Below are 22,056 nucleotides of genomic sequence, written 5' to 3'. Positions count from 1 at the left end.
TACATTTACATTACTCGGCAATTAAACGCCAAACGGAAACACCATTTAGGTTTCATTGTTTTATTAAATTGTACTACATAAATAATGTTAAATTATTTCTTACTTTCATTATACAATTGTACTTTTAAAAAAACGGGTTTGTGTTTGATTTGATTTATATAACAAATATTTGGTATATTTAAAGGATTAACTTTAGTATGTTTTGAATATTAAAGGCATTTACTGTGTGGATCATTGTGATATATTAATTTGTAAGTAAAAACTTTGTTTTTTGATCCCCTCACATTAGGTAAAAAACGAAATCTTTTTATTTCTCAAAATAATACATTTACTTTTTGTTATTTTTCCAAATGTTACTTTGATGGATTAAAACCACTTACCAAGATTTTAGTTTACCGGTTTCGTAACCATTTCTTCATTAAAACAATTACAACATTGCAATGGCATGCCAGCAAAACTATTCACCATTATTATTGCACATATCACACACTTTAACCTACTAAAAATATCACAATTCGTTGTATCAATTGTTGTATCGAAGAACTATATGCATTAAATGGTAATAGTTTTCATTTACAAAGTCGAACCGTTTTCCACTGAGCCGACACAAAATTCAGAATGTTAACACAAAGTAGAGAGGCATTATGCATATGTACTATAGTCAACCTGCCTGAAGCGAGTTCTCTTCATTTTAAATCCCGTTAATCTATGCAAGAAAGGTGCTCCACTCACGATCTTCACTCCGCCATACTTAATGATGGATACAAAGCCGCATCTAGCTCATCTAAAAATAAATTCATACCTTTATTACAGACTTCACCTTCCATGTTGCTGAAAAATTTTGAAGGGGGATGGATATTTTTTAAAAATAATAAAATTTTGATGCTTTAATGCACTTCGTTTTATTAACTAACTCGCGAAAGTATTTCAAAGTATTTAAAGTAGCACATTGAAAGTGTAGTTTTATAATATCCGAAGATGTTTTATAGGTGAGGAACTTATATTTATTTATTTATTTTTCATTATACACATAAGTAATTACATATTGCGGTTAAAATAATGTGTCAAAGTTCTTTTGACCAAAAGAGGTATGGGTTTGTTTCTGTGTTTTGGATTTTGTAGTTCTATCTACGTTTACATAAAATATGTTATAATTTGTGTACTTTACTGGGAGATGCTTTCTTGTATTGTGAGAGTAATTCCTTAATTTATTTATTGATTTTCGTTTAATTTGTAGAACTCGATTTTAATTAATTATCAATTGTTAAATCAAACACAGATTTTTTGAGTCTACTAAGTTGTATTTTAATGTTAAAAAACACGTAAAAAATAATATTGTGACAATAATTTTGCCTAGTTATGGCATTTTCAAACGAATATGAAGATTAAATGGACTGACTGCCCTTATAAAACTATACAATTCTAGGTACTTAAGTAATAGTTTTAACATGTACAGTAATAATTTACGGGAGACAACAATAGTTAGTGGGGAATGTAGGTACGTATACTTATATTTATTTTCTGGGAAAGGAAGACTCTATTGACATGGCAATAGTGAGAGAATTATTGTTTTTAAGCGTTTTTACGTGTTTTTAATAATAAAATACAACTTAGCAGACTCAAAAAATCTATTTTTGATTAAGCAATTAAAAAATAAAGTAATTCTTTAATCTATCACAAGTTGTACTATAATTTGTTGAATATTTCCTCTGTCGGAGTCCATTTTGGAACATGAAGTATTATTTTCATTATTGATAGGCATTAATACGCAGTTGATAAATGTAAACTTTCATAATTGTCTGATCCTTACCCAGAGAAAGAAGGATTAGTTTTATGTACTTAATGTCAGATGGTGTTAAAATTTGAATGAAATTTGGATTTTGCAAATTTTTCGCTTTCGATAATAGTCTGTTTTAAAGAATTAAAACGCCTGTTCGAAAATCACAGCATCTAAGTTTAATTTTTAAAATTATTCTTGTCGTGTAATTAATTCATGTTTTCAGTAATTATTTTTGATTTCTTTAAAAAAAAAATATTTTTTAAATGCTCACCACAATTATTTTATTTTATTTTATAGAAGTTTAAAATTTTACTTACAAATTTCAAGAAAGGTTCATGTCGACAAGTTTTCCATCCTCGTCTAAAGTTACACGCTGCCTGAATGTCCATTTCTCCGATCGCACTGGACACTTTTATTTTTTTATTCTGCCTACGTCAATAAGTAAGAGAATGGAAGTGAACTGGGTAGGATAAAGACATCGTCAAGATTCTTTCAATAACTCCTTCTTTTCTAGTCGTTCTCTCCTCTCCTTTTTCGTATTGATTTGTGAATATCACACGCAATAAGATTTTCAATTCTATATTAAATTCATTCTATAAATTTCAATTTCAGCACCTTATTTCGTTTATGATTTCGCTAAAACATAACAGTCGGTGTTATAATTTTTTATTTTATTAAGAAATCATTTAATATGTAAATATTATACAATATCTACTCGTATAGGTAACTATCAAACGTTTGTATGGATATAAAAAAAAAACATTTAAATTTTATTTACCTTATATCGTAAAAATTATTATAACACATATAAAAATCATTTTACAAAACTAACAATAAAAATAAAACCTAAATTATAAACTAGAAATCTCAGTTTACATTGCCTAATTGTGTAGAAACAGACGATGTTCGCATGTTTAACTTGATTATATCTCAGTTTTGACAAAGGTATCAACCCAAAGTCAATACCAATTTAAGTAATACTGAATCGAAATGTATGGAAAAGGCTGAGAGGGTGTACAATCAGGAAAAAGGGAAATCTATATATTTTGTAAAGATAATCTGATTGTGTTTTTAGATGGAACATAGTTCGGAATATGTTTTTAAGATAAGTTTATGAATCTGCTTGTATTATATTAGATTCACAAACGAAATAAATAATCAAAATTAAAGAATAAAATTTATGTTAAATAAACACATAATAAAGGTTTTTTTCAAAGAGATTCTAGTTGATAATTAAATAACAATAATTGAGAATTAAGATTTCTCTGTAAAAAAATTAGCTATGTATTTTTAACAGGAATTTTTGTAATTTTAATTTGGACGATAATTACGTACTATAAAATAAAATATTAGAAAATACTAATAATAAAAAAAAATCGTTATCTAAATAGCGCCATTTCTGTAAAATATTACTTCAAGGACGCTTAATGATACACGCTTCCTGGATTTTGGTAAGAATTATGAATAAAAAACACTGAATTGTTTTGTGGACTGTTTGTGAGTATTTAAGTGAATGTAACCGAATATCGAACTAGCACCTATCATAGGCGATTTCTAGATTTATTTGAAAGACTCTAAAATTGCGAAAATTGCTTTACAACTGACCATTTACGCCTCATTTACTGTGAGAAGAGATAGACAAATTTGAGTCAAAATTTTAGACCATCCCTTGTTATTGCAAATGATAATTATTTATGTCTTCACCAGAAACCGTCATATTTTATTGTTATAACAGCCGGATAGTGTCTGGATTCAATACTCCTATACACCGAATGCAAAACCTCGGCAAGGATTTCGCGGACCATATCGATATCTGGAATATGTCACTTCCTAACTATAAACTTTATATTTTATTTATTGTTTCGGCATTAACTTTGTGGTAAGACATGTTACAATGATTAAAGAAAACACTTCGTTTTTTACCACTTGAGTTTTATTATAGACTACATGTTTCAGAAGTTAAACTTCCATCATTCAGGTCTGTATAATAACTAAAATATAAAAAAAAATATAAAATTGTTCTATAAATAAGGAGAGGGGAAAGTAAGGGGAAGGGGTTAGTCAAGGAACGGAGTTTGAAAACAAAGGAAAAATGGAAAGCAAAGGTGAAGAATTTTGAAACAATATATTATTTAATAAATTATTATTAGAATTTAGGTTTTTTTGGATTTCTAAATTTTCAAGATAATTCATAATTTGGCCTTTATATGGAACAAGGTGTAATAATTTTAATTTATGAGAGTGAAATGAGTGATTAGTATCTATTATGTGATTTGCAAATTCCGAAAAATTATTACTAACAAGACCGCTATGATGTTCTTTAATTTTAATCTTTAAATTTCTCGCAGTTTGGCCAGTATATTTTTTATCACAATCTCCACACGAAATTTCATAAACACCACTTTTTTTTAAATAAATCAATTTTAGATTTAGAGTTATCGAGGATTTTATGCAAATTATTATTTGTATAATATGCAGGTTGGATATGGGAAATTCTAATAATAATTTATTAAATAATATATTGTTTCAAAATTCTTCACCTTTGCTTTCCATTTTTCCTTTGTTTTCAAACTCCGTCCCTTGACTAACCCCTTCCCCTTACTTTCCCCTCTCCTTATTTATAGAACAATTTTATATTTTTTATATTTTAGTTACTATACAGACCTGAATGATGGAAGTTTAACTTCTGAAACATGTAGTCTATAATAAAACTCAAGTGGTAAAAAACGAAGTGTTTTCTTTAATCATAAACTTTATAGTATAAAGTATAAAAATAACAATATTTCCTTATTATTAATAATCATAGTTTTACATTCTTAAAAAGACAAAACATATTATGTTACCATATTATTTAATAAAACATGTACGTAAATTGGCTACGGCCGTTAATAAAGGAAAAAAAGATAAGTCATGCCAATATTAATATATCTTAAAACACAAGTTTTCATACAATGTAACCACACCACTCATAATGATATGTTTGTGAGAATTACGCATTTTATTTCTCTGTATTTTTGATACATGTCTTTAGATTAATTCTCCTTCTAGTTGCTCGTTTATTTTATCACTTTTCTTGTAATGAATAAATTATGACGTACATTTTTTAATTTTTCGTCGGAAGAAATAAATTGCGAGTTGCTATTTTCATGATACGCAATCTCCGAAATGGAAGAGAGTTGAAAAATGTTGATTGTATCTTTTAAAACGCGAAGTTTCAGCGCGGATGTGGTGAGGCGATGGATAAATAGGAATTAAGGCTAAAAAGCCAAAAAGCCAAAAAGAGGCGACCGAATTTTTTGTGCTCTGTGAAGAAGATAAGTACGTTCATATTAGCATTATATAATTATATGGCTTGAGAGCAAATGGGATTCCAACCACGTCCACGCCGAAAATAGGGCAAAGTATAAATTAAAAAAAGGAAAAAATTGAAATGTTTACGTTATTTTTAAATAGTATATTAATGGTGCAAGAATAAAAACGCAAATATTACGAAGTTTTGAGTGTGTCCAAATACTTGCTCACATATCTGGATTATCTCCAATTATAGGAGTTATTTTTCATATTATTTTTTACATCTCATCAAAGATGAAGAGAAATATAGCAGTCTGGGCATTTACGGGGCTGACGACCTTTTTTGATCTCACCAATAGATGTCTCTAGTGAGGTTCTAGTGAATCAAGACCAATTTTACAATATATATATATATATATATATATATATATATATATATATATATATATATATATATATATATATATATATATATATATATATTTATATATACGGAAATTCATCAGTTAAAGAAAGTATCTGCCACTTGCTAGATACGAAAATTTACCTTTAGTAAAACAAAACATCTCATCAATAGATGTCTCTAGTGCAGTTCTAGTGATTCAAGAATAAGGTTTCTAAATTGGTTCATATAGAACTTCCAAAAAATTGAGAGTGTGGTTGTCAATAATTGGTAGAATTGGTGAAAGTGACACGTGTGTAAAGTGATCACTTAAACCAACCTATGACGGTCATCAGCCCCGTAAATGCCCAGACTTCCATATTCTTCTTCATCTTTGATGAGATGTCAAAAATCGAAGAACAAGAAAGAAAGACATTACATTAGTTTACACTTACACAGTAGTTTGAAGATGCCATAACACGGCGAAACAATTGTCACAAATTTAATTTGAATACAATTTCGTAGACTCTGAAAATCAGTGTTTCGTTTAAAAATTTAACATATAAATTAAATGCAGGTCTAAAAATTAAACGCAAAATCTAAAAATAAATAAGTAAGAGAGAAATATATTTTTTTTATAAAAAGAGGTTCTTATATAATACAAGTGTTTTATTTTTATATTAAAATAAAATTTTTGTTTTGCAAAGTTAAATGCGAAAACCAAATCAATAACCTTTTTTTACAATATAATCGATATCTTGAAATTCTAAAAATTTTATATTAGAAGTAATTTAGCTTAAAAATTTAGCTTAAAAATTAAAATACATTTTTACTTGAATTTTAAACATAAAATTTAGGAACGAAAAATGGTCTTAAGTATTCGTTTGAAATGCTCTCAAAAGATGAATCCATTATCATGAATTGTAAAATATTTGATAAAAATTTATATTTGATTCAGTAGCCGCTTCAATTTTTGATGAAAATCTTTGGAATTTAATATGAGTAACAGTTTCGAAATGTTCAGAAAAGTGAGTCCCAGACATACCATGGGTTTACTTGGCACTAGCGCTCAGGCACTTGCTTACAAGAGAGAGGAGAATGATGTGCTCGTATTAACTTACAACGCATATATTCCTACCCATTTTAAGTAAGTGACAAGGTGCTAGGTCAATATAGATCCGACGCTGTTTTAAGAAACATGTAAATAATATTTAGAAGGTTTTTTTGTATTTTTTCTTGTTGCTTAATTTATCATCAATTTTTTTTTCAAATTTAAAGGATGTAACATTTTAAATTTAAATTTAACAGCAGTTTGATGAAAACATTGAAAAAAATTAATAATCATGGTAATCAAATTTGTTTTACGCGGCTTAAATGTTACCCAGATTTAAAATTTATCATGTAATGTATACTATGACTCATCACTTCATCATTAATACAATAAAAAAAAATTGACATGAATTGAGCTTTATTTGGTTCAGAAATGACTGCTATAGTAAAACGAAGCTCTGGATTGATCACTTTGCCTTTATTCAATAAACGATCAGAATAACGCTAGATTCATATGATGTAGTGCTCTATGTACCATTGGGTGAAAATAAAGGTTAGTAGAAGAAAAATAAGAAAAAATCCGAAGGTTCTATTCAAAATAAGAATTTTAGTGCTTGAAAAAAATTGAAAATGTTTTTTTTAAGTATATTGTAAAATATATAATAATTTTAATATCAATTAATGTTAATGTCTTTATGATTTAATCTCCCGATATATACTTGAGAAAATTAATAAAAAAGAAAATACGTTTTGTGTGTCTTCATATATATTTCGTTTATCGTATTGAAATCGTAATTTTGCGACGTTTGAAGTGGACGGATTTCCAGATAGTATTTTAATATCATATGAGATCTACAAGTGAGGTACTAAATTACTTGAAGTCGAGTCCAATACAACGGTACACAACATTATTATAATCTTGCTACGGCACTCGTACAATATGTCTTCCACAGAACGCTTCACAATATTTTATTGTACTCAATCAGGGTTGGTCCATATCTGATCCAGTAAAGAAATTTCAACATAGCCCAAAATGGATTTTAAAACGGTTGACCGTAATCAAAAAATCAATTCATTCATTTAAGAGTTTCTCATGTACATGAAAAGAAAAGTGATTGTTCAATTTATGTTTAAAAATAATGAAAAAAGGGATAGTGGAATGCGAACATCACAGTTTACAGATGAATTCACAATATAGCCACAAATCTCCCTGTCACATACTGTTAGATAACGTTAGGGTTGGTCTACTATCGAGGTTTGGAAAAAATATAGATGTTAATATTTACACAATTACTAAAATTTTAGTAGTTCAATTAAAAATAAAATATTTTTAAAATAAAGTAAGTTGTAATTATTTTTACTTCATAAGATTATTTAATTGATTAGAAAATAAAACATGAAAAAAACTAGACTCCTAGTTTTTGTCTACCCAAAAACTTTACATGAAACTGAAGTTTGATATTGATATAAATATTACAATAATCATTTTACATTTTTTTATCGTAAAATCTCACGTACCCTTAAAGGCAGATAACAGAGAGGTATTAGAAATTCACTTATGATATTCTTTGACCGGCGTCAAAATTTCATAGTTAACAGTATTATATATAAATTTATATACAACTCCATGCAAACAAAACTTTAGGAAAAAATATTTGTTTTATCTGACAGTTATCGTGAAAATGTGTTACTATTTATTTTCAATACAAAGTTTTTTAAAAATGAATTGTGCATTGTATTAAGAGTTTATTTTTTTTTGTAAATAATGCTTGTATTGTATAAAAGTTTATTGTAGAAAAACAACTGTGACTTTAATCAAGTAAACGTAAAAGCGATTTAAGGTATTTTTTTAGAATTATTTTAGTACCTACTCCAAATTTTTAAAACTACTAAAAATTCATAGTTCAATTTTACAAGTCAATATTATTTTATCTTTCTATAGTGTTAAAAAAAAAACTCGATATTGTTTTCGCATCTTTTGTTATTCTACTTTCATTACGACAGGTTAATAAAGTAATTGAATTTGACCTCAAATATATGATGAGTATTTAATTGGGTGAATAAAATTTAAAATTAAAACAATTTTACTAAACTTTAAAGTAAATCCTTCTAAAGTTTAGGGGATGTTGTGTGATTTGCCACCCCTAGCTGTGTCGTCGAAATTTCTATCGGATAGACGTGTGAAGCGTTGGCAGCGATCAGTAGCGACCGTTACCGATGCCACGCCGCGCGGTAACGGAGCGTCGCGACATCGACTTGCTGACTTCTAGCGCCTTTCTAATAATATAGACTAATTTTGATACTTTGCGTTATATTTTAAACAGAAAAAATATTTACAACTGTAATTAATTTGATATGTAAAATATTAGGCAGTAAAAAAGTAAAGTTGTTGTTTTAAAGTTATTTGAAGTGATCGAGGGCACGTTATTGTGAATTGTAATTTATAATTATGTGTAAGATAAAAAAAATATTTAATAAAAGAATAAATTGTTATTGAAACACTACTTGTTAAAAAAGTGTTTTGTTTACCGTAAAAGAATTTAGTGCAAAGAACCAGTGAGTTTGAAAAAAAGATAACTTGAATATCATTACATTTTTGCTAAATCATTTTCTGTATTTTTCGGTGAAAAATAATCGTTTTGTGTAATAGAAGGTTATAAAATAAATCATTAAATTTGTTCCGTGGCCTATACAGGAAAATTTAATTCAAAATAGTACGTGCGATTTAATTGTTTTGTAAAGGTTTTGTGTAATTGAAAAGTTTATACTGTGACTGTGGTTTTTGTGAATTGAAAATAGAAGTGATTTGTTTTATTTTGAAAAGGGTTAAAATTTATTACGATGGATCCGGAAAAGATCCCCTTAATTAGAATACATGTAAGTTAAAAATAAAATTCTATTGATATTTTTAAAATATTTTTTTTATTTCATATCCTGTTTTCATTACATTATAGGTATCATTCATTTTTTAACATTCGATTTGTGTAGGTTCAAATATTATTCCACAAAATATATTTTTTAATAAATATATCCGTTCTGGAGGTCCCGGGTTCGATTCCCAAGGGAGGTAAAATAAATATAAGTGATTTTTTCACTGTAATATTTATTCGATATTACCATGGACTGGTACCTGAAGCGGAGGGCTAATCACCTTTCCTTCATGTGTAAACGATCAAGATAACACTGCGTTTATATGACACAGTGCCCTATGCACCATTGGGGTGCAAATAAGGGTATTATTATTATTATTATTATATTTTTTTAAATGTGGTTTTACTAAAAATAGTGATTTCTTTAAAATAATCGTTTTAAATCTTTTATGTCGAAATTGACAGAAAAATATTAAACTAGGCAAATGCCTAGTTTAATTAATTTGTAAAGTATTTGAAACCAAATACAGATTATTTTTATATGAGAATTAATAAAAACAATCGTTAAGCTTTAAATCATAATTTTATCGAAATTGTGTGTAAATCTACCTAAAAATTTAATTTTATTTTTACAAATAATTAAGTTCTTTAACTCTAGATTCATAATTTTTTTTTCATGTATAATTAAAAAAAAATATTGAGAAATACATGAATAAAAAAAAGAATGTAAATTTATGTGAAGATTTTCAATGTTTTTTTTTAAAGAAAAATATTAAATTTGTATGTTTTTACTTAGGGTCACGAAATCCAATTTTCAAGAGGTGATGCCAACCGTAAAATTGTTTGCAGGTTTTAATTAAAAAATAATCAAACGACAATGTTGTTTAATAAAAAAAAGTAAACCAAGTTTTGTTAAAAATGAAAGGCAGAACTAATAAATTTTGTATGCTGATTTACTGAAATTTCTTATTGAATAAAACTAATTAATCCAAAACAACAGTAAAAATTATAAACTCTATAAATAAATAAAATACAATTTTATTTCACTTGCATTTCATGTACTGTTATTCCAAATATAAAGTTTCGAAAGGCACTGGTTAGAAAAATAGTACCAAAAATTAAAGTGGTTTAAAATAAAATAAGCATTTTCATTTATAAAGTTTATTAAAAATGTCACAAAGTATCAGAAAAAAAAACATTAAAAAAATTAAAGTTATGTTTAGCTTAAAGATTTATATTTAAGAAGAAGAAGCTTGACGTTAAATTTTTGCGATTATTAGTCTCGATTGAAGCAACGCACGTGTACGCTTCGTTATAACATCAGAAAAAGTTCACAAAATTCTACTCTAACAATTCAGCATTATGATTTCATATCAGTACATTTTAATATCCAAGCAAAGATCAAATATATATATATATATATATATATATATATATATATATATATATATATATATATATATATATATATATATATATATATATATATATATATATATATATATATATATATATATATATATATATATATATATATATATATATATATGTACGTTTGCCGATGTTACGTATAAAATATGGTTCATCATACTTTACGAGTATTTGAATAATTTCGGATTAGCTTCATTTACATTAATTTAAAATCTTCGTTTTTTGTTATTTTACTCCCACATAGGACTTAGACGTTTTTTTTTCAAAGAATGAAAATGATCATATTTTATGTTTTCAAATTGCGAAAATAATTTGTTACGTAACATAGGTTTTACAAACACGTGTACGTACCTAAAACAAATTAAGAACGACAAATCCATTTTATAAACAATTGTAAATTCATTAAAGCTTTACTTATTTGTCATTAAGATTGAAAGATATATTAGGGATTTTATTGATATTGAATAATATTACCCGATTTAATTAACACGGATCACATAAATGACAATATGATCCATTAATTTATCAAATGTGGGTTAAAAAATTAACTTGCATTTATGCATTGATACGTTGATAAGCATATTATAATAATATTGAAAAAAACATAAACAAATGAGTATATATCTCAGTAAATTCCTTTATCTTTTTCATCAATATTACGATATAATTATAAAAAAAAGAAAAGTAAATTACACAAATAAAGTAATTGATTAATCGCTCTGGATTGTACCGACCCTACAGTTCGTACCGTTTTTGGGATATTATCTAATAAAAGGTCATTAACCCTTTTCGCCGACGTTTTTACGAAAGAGGAATGACACGTTGGATAACATAGAGAAATAAAAACGCTAAAAGGACGTTTTCATTAAGTAACTCTTCCATCACATAATTATTTTTGGCACGTAGATCTAATTAAATTTTGTCATTCAATGATTCAGTTATCTCCCTGGTTGTTTTCATATTACTTTATCTATTCTCGAAGCTTTAAATTTACTTTTGCTTTGATTCCTGTACAGGAATTTAATTACGCCATGTCTTTTGGTCCTTTCATGATTTTTAATTCCGACAAAATTCTCATTGTAAATCTGTTTAAATGTTTTTCCTGCGATTTATTTCCCAGGCTCGTTTTCGATTACTGGTTGAGTAAACACGATAATGTTGATTTAGTCAAGGAGTTTCACTTTCATAATATGGTACCCTCCGCTGGCATCTGATGTCAAGTTGTGAGTGATCTCTACCGTTTTGTAATTTGCGATGAGGAATGTAAAGGATCGATTAATATTATGTCGATGGATTCTAAGAATACCTACTCGGATATTTGCATACTTGATTCCAACTTTACACGATAGGCAGTTGAAGGTATACACTATTCGAATTTATATATTATAGGTGCCTCAACTGAGACAAAGCAACTTTCATTTTTATACAAAGGAAGATAGAAGTCTTAGCATTCCAGGGCTAATGATCTGCCATTCAGCGTGATTTACTTGTTTAAAGTTCACCATTTTACCCTTTATTGATCATCAACTTTGAAGGTAGGTAGGAATTGTAAAAGAGTGTTAAAGTGAATATAATTAAGATTTGAAAAAAAAACAAAAAAATTAAATAAAATTAAACACTCTCTGGCTAAAGTTTTATCCAAGCAGAAGTGAGGGTCCTCTTGGTAACTCCTTCCCAAGCCACGAAAGTCCCGGTTCACAAGTGAATGTCGTGAAAAAGGGACTTGCCCTTCCTTTGTTACTCGTTATGCGAAACATCGCTCGTTAAGAGAGCAAATTTTTAAGAATTTTTTTGCTCGCTATGCGAATTACTCGTTATGAGAGGTGCTGTTTATGAGAGGTTCCACTGTATTATTTCTATGTTGAACTTTCATATCTTCCTCTGTAGGTTAATAGTTAGGTGTTTGAAAATGATGCGGAATGCATCGAAACACGTGTCATAGTAGATTGTAATAAATAGTGGTATTTACTAAGAAAAACATTAATTAAAAATAATACTAAAAGGGCTAAACAACCAAGTTTTCCTGGTTCAATTCACGCTACGACTGATATTTTCGACGAGATGTACCTGGCTAAGCGTTATTGTTACTCAAAAGGTATTATTTTTTGTTAATGAAAAACACATATTTCTGAAACTATAGTTTCACAATACTTGTAAAGCAATGAAAATATTTTTTACTTAGAGTATACCACTATTAAAATCTATTTTGACATGTGTTTCGATGCATTGCGCACCGAAACACGTGTCACAATGGATTTTATGTAAAACTTAAATTTTACTAAGCAAAAAAAATGAAAATGGATAGATTTTACCACAAAGTGACAGCCGAATCAATTAATGAAATCAATAAAAATATATTCAAAACAATCTATGAAACGACAATGCAATCCAAAACAATGAATAACCACTTAAGAAGCATCGTGTCCGCTATGAGCATTGTTTAATGTTCTGTGCGTTGCTGCTCAACAGATCGCTGCCATCAAGTATTTTTTTCACATAGTACTTGTTACTTTACTTTGACAGCATCTATCAAGAAGCACGCTGACCGCTATGGACATAGTTCAATATAACGTGTTTTACTGTTACATTCAACAAATAGCGCTGCCATCGCAGTATCGGTGAATAACTTAAGCATATTTTAGTTTTTGAACAAACGTCAAGTTAGTTCAAAACGTTATTAATGACAAGTGGAGTTTAATAAATATTGGAATTATCTCATGTAGTGCTCTTTGCACTATTGGATATAATAAAGTTTTGTAATAAAAAGATATATTTTATTATATGGTAGACAAGGTCACAAAAGAAGCAGCAACTTATAAAATAAAGAAAAAATCAGAGACTGCTTCGATTTTGATAATATTCCGCAAAATTCGTTCTCAATCTTTTAGCCGAAAAAAATGTAGCAATTTTGCGCGAATAACCTAAGGGTTGACTGGGTTCCTTGTATTTTTCAATAAATAAACGCCATTTATTTTGGTATTAAACTAAATTCAATCGAGCAAAATGATAAGCAGGAAGTATTTACTTTATCCAATACAGGTATGCTTAAATTTTATATTGCTACAAAATATAATTCAATATCCTTTCGACGTATTTTTGGTACGTTGAATCCAATAATTTTTAGGATTTCTGAGATTATCTTCTTTCACTCCGATTCCACCCGAAATTCGAAATGACGCTTCCTGAAATATTGTAATATTTTGAAAATGCGATACCATGTAAGTACGTTTCCGCTGTGGCAAAATAACGGAATAGGCACGATATATATCCAAGTACACGAAAATCGAGAAAAATCGAGTATCTTTTTCGTTCTGACAGTAAAAATAATATTTTCTGATCGAATATAAGGGGAAAATATTTTATTTCTGATATTCATTTATTATTTTCAAAGTTTTAGTTACATTTTTTTTTTTCGTTTCTAACGGAACTCGATTTTCACAGTTGATGTTGCTTATTTCAAACGATGTATGGGTTTTGCTATATTTATGTTGTATGCTTACACAAGCCTGTATGATTACGGATATGTAGACTCATGTACCCTAGCCATTGTTACATTTTTTTCGTTTCTAACGGAACTCGATTTTCACAGTTGATGTTGCTTATTTCTAACGATGTATGGGTTTTGCTATATTTATGTTGTATGCTTACACAAGCCTGTATGATTACGGATATGTAGACTCATGTACCCTAGCCATTGTTACATTTTTTTCGTTTCTAACGGAACTCGATTTTCACAGTTGATGTTGCTTATTTCTAACGATGTATGGGTTTTGCTATATTTATGTTGTATGCTTACACAAGCCTGTATGATTACGGATATGTAGACTCATGTACCCTAGCCATTGTTACATTTTTTTCGTTTCTAACGGAACTCGATTTTCACAGTTGATGTTGCTTATTTCTAACGATGTATGGGTTTTGCTATATTTATGTTGTATGCTTACACAAGCCTGTATGATTACGGATATGTAGACTCATGTACCCTAGCCATTGTTACATTTTTTTCGTTTCTAACGGAACTCGATTTTCACAGTTGATGTTGCTTATTTCTAACGATGTATGGGTTTTGCTATATTTATGTTGTATGCTTACACAAGCCTGTATGATTACGGATATGTAGACTCATGTACCCTAGCCATTGTTACATTTTTTTCGTTTCTAACGGAACTCGATTTTCACAGTTGATGTTGCTTATTTCTAACGATGTATAGGTTTTGCTATATTTATGTTGTATGCTTACACAAGCCTGTATGATTACGGATATGTAGACTCATGTACCCTAGCCATTGTTACATTTTTTTCGTTTCTAACGGAACTCGATTTTCACAGTTGATGTTGCTTATTTCTAACGATGTATGGGTTTTGCTATATTTATGTTGTATGCTTACACAAGCCTGTATGATTACGGATATGTAGACTCATGTACCCTAGCCATTGTTACATTTTTTTCGTTTCTAACGGAACTCGATTTTCACAGTTGATGTTGCTTATTTCTAACGATGTATAGGTTTTGCTATATTTATGTTGTATGCTTACACAAGCCTGTATGATTACGGATATGTAGACTCATGTACCCTAGCCATTGTTACATTTTTTTCGTTTCTAACGGAACTCGATTTTCACAGTTGATGTTGCTTATTTCTAACGATGTATGGGTTTTGCTATATTTATGTTGTATGCTTACACAAGCCTGTATGATTACGGATATGTAGACTCATGTACCCTAGCCATTGTTACATTTTTTTCGTTTCTAACGGAACTCGATTTTCACAGTTGATGTTGCTTATTTCTAACGATGTATGGGTTTTGCTATATTTATGTTGTATGCTTACACAAGCCTGTATGATTACGGATATGTAGACTCATATACCCTAGCCATTGTTACATTTTTTTTCAGCCTATTTTTTTTATGATTTCGAATACTAATGATACTTATAAAAAGGCTGTATATAGGGGAAATGTCCTTCATAAAAAATTTTAACAATTATTAAACATTCGTATCTTGAATTTCAAAAAAATTATTAAAATTGCTTGTTTACAACATTTTGAGTGTGTCCAAATACTTGTTCACATACTAATATAAGAGTTTCTGCTTAATAAAAAGCTTCTTTACATCTCACCAATAGATGTCTCTAGTGAAGTTCTAGTGATTCATGAACAAGGTTTCTAAATTGGTTCATATATATAGAACTACCAAGAATTTGAGTAGTGTGGTTGTCAATAATGGGTAGAATTGGTGAATGTTACACGTGTGTAAAGTGATCACTTAAACCAGCCTATGACGGTCGTAAGCCCCGTAAATGCCCAGACTTCCATATTCTTCTTCATCTTTGATGAGATGTCAAAAAATAATATGAAAATTGCTTGTTATGAAAGTAAAATTCTTCTTCTTACAATGGTACATAGGGTACTGCATCGTATTGACGCAGTATTATCTTGATCTTTACTCACATAAAGGCAAATCAGTTATGCGCTTGAGGGACCAGTCCAAGTAATATTAAATAAATATTATAGTGTAAAATCACATTTAAAATCAAATCACAAAATAAATTATTGGAGTATGTTAAATTCAAAATAAATTTACCCGGGGATTGTTTGCATTATAATCAATTGCTTCGTTTGCTAAATTTAATAAAGGTGAGTGATAGGAGAAAGCTGTTTGATCTGATTAACTTATACAAAATTTTAAACATTATTTTAGACTGTCCCCTGTTATTGCAAATGATAAATATTTATACCCCAACCAGAAACATGAGAAACTGGCAAATATTTTACTGATATAACAGCCTGATGTACTATTCCTTGTCCAATATGTTCATCTTAGGTTAATAAACTTAAAAAGAGATCAGTATTTTTTACACCAATTATTACATGAATTATATTTATTTTGTATAAATTGGCTACGGACGTAAATAAAGGTAAAAATGTATATATCTATTTTCACCCCCCCCTGGAAATCGAACCCGAGACCTCCAGCATGGTAGCTATATGCTAGCTATTACACTACAGCGGTGGACTTACTACAAAAGTAAAATTTGAAACAATTAATAAAAATATTTCAAATGTGTACATTTATTGTTTTTCAAATCATTAAATCTCGTGTTCAAAGTGTGGGCAGTTTTTTTATCTAAAAGTCATGCTATAAACAAAAACATTTGTTGTATTTTTATCATAATTTTTCGGTTGATATTATTGAACCAAATATAAATAACAAAGGTTATCCAAGGAATAAATTTGTTTAGAATACAAAGTTATTCTTTGACTGCTTTGAAATTTTGGCAAAGCGTTGCATTCAAACACGCGCATGATTTTATGAGCTCTTTTCTTTCTTTTCCGTTTTTAACTTGACCAAGCTCTAGCAAGACGTAGCATATAACACCATTTGAAAAAAAATAAATTGAACGGTCAGTTGTATGAAATCGCCGATACTTACGTTAGTGAATATATTTATATACATATCCGTACAAGTCTCCACATATGTGAAGATATTTATGTGTTTATCCGAAAGTTTGTCCAAGTATAGATGTTATTTTCAATCAATATACCTTTAAGTTTGGAGTAAAGTTTCCTAATGTGTTTTATATTACACTATTTTTGTGGAAACTTACACACACCATCATACCACAATGGGGGTTAGCAAAGTAACAACGACTTCAAAGGGGTAGTTTATATAGAGGAAGATTACTTGGGTGGACGAATTACACAGGATGCCTTAAAACGCACGAACAAAATATAATAAAATACGAGTACAAAAAAACTTTTAAAACGATATTAAAATGCAAAATGTTTAAATTATGTTATTAACTATAATGATATACTCTACATGAAAAACATTTGTTTTTTTACCACTGGAGATTTTTTTATTATGGCGACTAGTTTCGGAAGATATGCTTCCATCTTCAGGTCTAAATACACTTAAATATTCTAAAAGTTAGTTTATATTTAGACCTGAATATGGAAGCATAGCTTACAAAACTAGTTGTCATAATAAAATAAACTCAAGTGGTAAAAGAAAAAACAAGTCTTACGACAAAGTGAATGCCGAAACAATAAATAAAATATGATTTACTCGCATTTGCTCATAGTTAACGATACATGCGAAGCTCTATGGAACATTGGTCCCTGAAATGGTTGGTAGGGAATATGGAATTGAAATAACTCTTTTTTAAATTATTTATATTTTCGGCATTCACTTTGTAGTTAAGATATGATTACATTATAAATAACATTTGCTTTTTTACCACTTGAGTATAATATTATAACGATTAGTTTCGCAAGCTACGGATGCTTCCATCTACAGATTTGAATATAAACAGTTTTTATTCAAACCCGTAGATGGAAGCATCTGTACCTGCAGAAACTAATCGTAACAATATATTACTCAAGTGGTACAAAATAAGTGTTTTTTTATTTTAGTTTTTATTTGATTTATGTTCCTTTTGAGTCCGAACCATACAGTGGTGCATAGGGCACCTCATAGGACCGAGACGGTGATTCGCACGCATTCACGTTCTCGATTGTTAATAAAATTAGCTCAGAGTAATCAATTAAGATGATATGGGAGTGGAATATATTAGATTGAATACAGACAACATAAGTGAAGAAGATAAGGGAAAAATATATCTCTGCAGTACCAGTAGCAGGTATTGAGAAGGAAATGGTGGAGCAAAAGAAGGTAGGAAAAGATGAAAGCAGCAATAGGTTTATAAGATTTTAAAAGTCTTGAATAAAAAATTCAGCTATGCTAAAAACTATGAAAATACTGTTTTAAAATCTAATTTACCTCGTCATCTCAGAAATTGTCGAATTTCTTTATTGCTTATTCACAATTTGAGACATTTCTCTTTGTTAATTTGAATGGCATTCAGTCCAATCAGACAGCTCATGGCGGTGGCGAAACGGCCCAGTAAAAAGATGGTCGTGAAACGGTGATTAAGGAAATGCAATAAATTGGTGGCCTTAAAATCTTCCACTCTATTTCCATCGTTATTTTACTACCTTTAAAAATTTATTGACTTAAATCCTTTATTTAACGAGAACGGCGATGTCGACTATTCGCGATTTAAAATAATTTTGATAATTATAAAAAGTCTAACTTACTTAACTACTAACTAAACGTCACGCCGTTTCCCCGCAGAAGTAGGCACAGAAAATAGAACGCCACACCAATCTGTCTTTGAAAATAATCTTCGCCTATTCCACGTTCATGCATCTCCTCATACATACACGCCGATTGTTCCACTATATTATTAATCGTGCCATTTTATTTTCAATTGGTCTGGGTGTTTGTGATGTATTTTTTAACATTTACCTTCTATATCCTTACTATCCTACCTGCAGACAAGCCTCTTAAAGTAGGGGCTTTGCGGGTTATTTCTTAAAAAAATATATGCAAACATATATAATGAACACGATTTTTAAAGTCATTTTTTGTGTTTTTTATATTGATATCTTATAAAGGTGTTATAAAAATATGTTATAATTTTAAATATTGGCTTTTAGTGTCAGATCTAGTACATGTCACTAACTAAAAAGGCACAAGAATACGAATTTGTAAACTTAAACGAACGCCTTCCTTTGTAAGCCAGTACCAGTACAACAAAAATCTGTGTACATCCGGTGCCGGTGACTTTATAACGTTCAGGTGATAAAAAGTGCAACTACAGTTCTAAAATTTTTCTGATTATTTACTAATTTTCTGTTATAAAATAATTTCTTTAAAGTTAAAATAAAAGTACTTCGGTGATAGTATCTGCCACCCTTTTTCAAGGAAATAATATCTTTGATTTTCTTCCTGAAAACTGGAGCTTAAAATATAAAAATGTATCGGCAGTAAAATCTTCTACTCAGTTAAAATTTTAACAGGGTTGTTTTTACATTTCAATTAAATGCTGAAATTTAAATGACTAAAGAAATACCTAAAAAATGTTTTATTTTATTTATTACTTCGTGTTTAAGGTTTTATACAACAATTGTGAGTACATTTGGTTTATAAAATTTACGTTATTTTACATTTTAAGGAAAAACTTTTTTTACTGACGTTCTGAATACAAAATCATTTGTATTCAGTACATCCTTAAGAAACTCGAATAAAACAAAATTATAATTTGGGAAGGATTTATGATTTTATTTATGTTACTTCAATTTTTTTTCAAAGCAAATGAAAATATCATAGTACGCATTAAAAACACTTTTGCAAGAAAAATGAAAAAAAAATTGGAGTTATTATTAAAAAATCCGTGCAATCAAATATCATGTTTTGATTAATATTGATTAACGGCTGTATGTAATGATCGGACATTTTTTAAGAAAACATAATTAATTGATTCGACAGTCATAATGTAGTAATATTTATCCATTTTAATTTAATTTTCACTTATTGAAGAAAACTCTTGTTTTTATACCACTTGAGTTTATTTATGACTACTAGTTTCGAAAGCTAAGCTTCCATCCTCAGGTCAAACTAAAACATAATTATTAATAAACAAATAGTCATAAATAAACTCAAGTGGTATAAAAACAAGTGTTTTTTTTAATAGTTTTAACATGTCCTACCACAAAGTAAATGCCGAAACATAAATAAATATAATAAGTTTCACTTGATAACTACCATTATTTGTAAAAACCTATTTTGACACTTGTCGACCCATTCCGCATCATTTTCATTGAAACGCGTGTCACTTTTCGTTAGAATGACAAACAAAAAGTTTAGAAGATTTTTCTCTATAAAATTTGTCTGGTATTCTTTAGTACAGCAGTGAAACTTATATCGCTCACTCCTTTCAAGAACGTCATAAATTAAAAATTGTAAATTTTTAGTTGCGCATGTTTTTGGAATGCTCAGAAAATGTACAATATCCCAGCAAAAGAGGCATATTTTTTACTTAATATTTACCCGCTACAGGGCAGAAATTGTTGTTTTTGCATTTTGAAGAAAAGGTAGTGTTTAATTATTTTTTGTAACTTTCCTAAATAATTTTCAAATGGAGAAAAAACCTTCAGATTTTACCTTAAAAGGTCTGTTGCACAGTAAAAAGTTCAATAAGTGGCTAAATATTTATTTTTAATACATTGTGTTATATTTTTAAACTTTAAAAACGTTCTCGTGAAATATCTAGTTTTTTTATTTATGACGTTCTTGAAAGGAGTGAGCGATATGATGACTAAGAGTAATAGAGAAAAGAAACATTCGAATTGTGGTGTTGGCATGGGATGGAAAAAATGGCTAAATGGAAAAAGAGAAAGAAACGAAGAGGTTTTAAAAAGAATAAATGGAAATTAAACTAGTAAAAGAAAAACACTTTTTTTACCATTTGAGTTTATTTTATTATCACAACTATTTTCGGAAGCTATGCTTCCATCTTCAGGTCTAAATGTAAACATAATAAAATAAACTCAAATGGTAAAAAACAAGTGTTTTTCTTTTACTATTTCATCATGTCTTACCACAAAGTGAATACCAAAGCAATAAAATAAAAATTAAACTTATTAGAAACAAAAAAAATACGGAAAGGAAGGTAAATGACGTATTCTTTGGTACGAAGATCTAATCACTTCAATAACAGAGGAAAAATAGAAGGAAAAACAGTTGTATCGTATAAAGTTCTGAAAAATGCGTTGAAAAAGAGAGGTGGGAGATGCAGCACTGATAAGATCTTAGCCTACAAATTGAAATAAAGAAAGAAGAAAAATAATGTACACATATAAAGTCAGTTAATATCCTATTTCGATACACGACCGATAAAAGGAGTAGTAAATTCGTGAAGAGAGAATCGAAATATATATAAATAAATGAATTCGTTTCCAGGCCTATCGACAGGCGAGTTGACATAATAATTGTTTTTTCGATGCATGAAATTATGTTCAAAAGCACTTGATGTGTAGTGCTTCATGTAGGTACTCGAAACAAAATCAGGGCATCGATTACATACGGAATAGAGGTTTGACTATATAGTGTATATAATTTAAACTTTGGAATTTTCATTTATAATTACTTAAGAATTTTTACAGCAGTTGTCAATTCGTTTTGGTGGAAGTTAAAAAATAAATATTGATTAAAAAAAAAAGGTTTGTGTTATTTATACTAGGCAGTTTAAACGTTAACTTTTGTAAATGATTAATCCCTTTTACGCTAAGTATAATAAATAAAGTTGGCTTATTTTAATATTTAAATTATTCATTTATTATTTGAATGGCGAATACAAAAGAAGTTTAATATTTTATTTATTTTTTCGACATTAATATAGTGGTAC

This window comes from Brachycentrus maculatus, unplaced genomic scaffold, assembly GCF_059751285.1.
Source record: "Brachycentrus maculatus isolate JH-2025_06_01 unplaced genomic scaffold, ASM5975128v1 h1tg000058l, whole genome shotgun sequence".
Lineage (NCBI taxonomy): Eukaryota > Metazoa > Arthropoda > Insecta > Trichoptera > Brachycentridae > Brachycentrus > Brachycentrus maculatus.
This window is presented reverse-complemented; position numbering follows the sequence as displayed.